Genomic DNA, 1437 nt, shown 5'->3' on the forward strand with positions numbered 1-1437 from the left:
CCCAGGCAAGTGGACCACCATGGAGAGAGGTATCCAGTGCCTGAGGGAATTAGCCATGCTGGAGGTGATTTATGGTGACCTGGACAATGACCAGTTATCCAAAGATCCAGATGAAGTCCAGTGCACACGACCCATGTGGCGGAAGTTTGTAAGAGCATACCATAATCGTATGCCAACTTCTTGGCAATACTGACCTGGAAAGATGGAGAGGAACCAATGGTGGATTAATTGGCTGGCCAGCTCCGGCAATACAAAGAAAATCTCTCTTCCTCCCTATCAGTCTGCATCTCAGCTGTGGAGAAACAGTCCTGGAAAGTCCAGCAACCTGAAGAGGATATGTCTTATTCCCCACACGCACGGACCAATATCTCAGCTTTTAGAAGGAAGCGTTCTTCTACTCAACAGAGAGGATAGCACCCTGTTGTTTTACCTGCGTGACCATGGAGAGGACATGAGGAAGTGGGATGGAAAATCTACCTCAAACCTAGAGGTGCAGGTACATGAGTTGCAAGGAAATCAATCACAAAAAGGGGTTCTTCTAGGAAAATTGCTGCTCCAGTTTCCAGTGTGCAGTTCTGCAGTGTCGTGGTTTAACCCCAGCCAGCAATCAAACACCACGCAGCCACTCGCTCACTCCCCCTGGTGGGATGGGGGAAAGAATCAAAAGAGAAAAAGTGAGAAAACTCATGGGTTGGGATAAAGACAGTTTAATAAGTAAAGCAAAAGTTGAGCACGCAAGCAAAGCAAAACAAAAAATTCATTCACTACTTCCCATCGGCAGGCAGGTGTTCAGCCATCTCCAGGAAAGCAGGGCTCCATCACACGTAACGGTTACTTGGGATGACAAACAACATAACTCCAAATATCCCCCCTTCCTTCTTCTTCACCCAGATTTATATGCCGAGCATGATATCATATGGTATGGAATACCCCTTCGGTCAGTTGGGGTCAGCTGTTCGAGCTGTGTCCCCTCCCAACTTTTTGTGCACCCCCAGCCTACTCACTGGTGGGGTGGTGTGAGAAGCAGAAAAGGCCTTGGTGCTGTGTAAGCACTGCTCAGCAGTAACAGAAACATCCCTGTATTATCAACACTGTTTTCAGCACAAATCCCAAACATAGCCCCATACTAGCTACTATGATGAAAATTAACTCTATCCCAGCAAAAACCAGCACACCCAGACAGAGTAAAAAGGCTGGTCTTACTTCTGATTTTAATGATGAGACTTCTGATTTGTATTTACAAGGAGTAACAAATAGTATAACCAGGACTAGAGGGACCCTGTCTCCAGCCAGGGGGAGGAAAGGGACAACTGGGTTTACTGGACTGTGTGGATTCGACGGCCTGGCACATCAGACCCATGGGAATAATAAAGCTTTAGTGGACACCGGTGCACAGTGTACCTTAATGCCATCAAGCTACAAAGGGGCAGAACCCAT

This window comes from Aptenodytes forsteri, unplaced genomic scaffold, assembly GCF_000699145.1.
Source record: "Aptenodytes forsteri isolate BGI_AS27 unplaced genomic scaffold, ASM69914v1 Scaffold46, whole genome shotgun sequence".
In the NCBI taxonomy this organism is placed as follows: Eukaryota; Metazoa; Chordata; class Aves; order Sphenisciformes; family Spheniscidae; genus Aptenodytes; species Aptenodytes forsteri.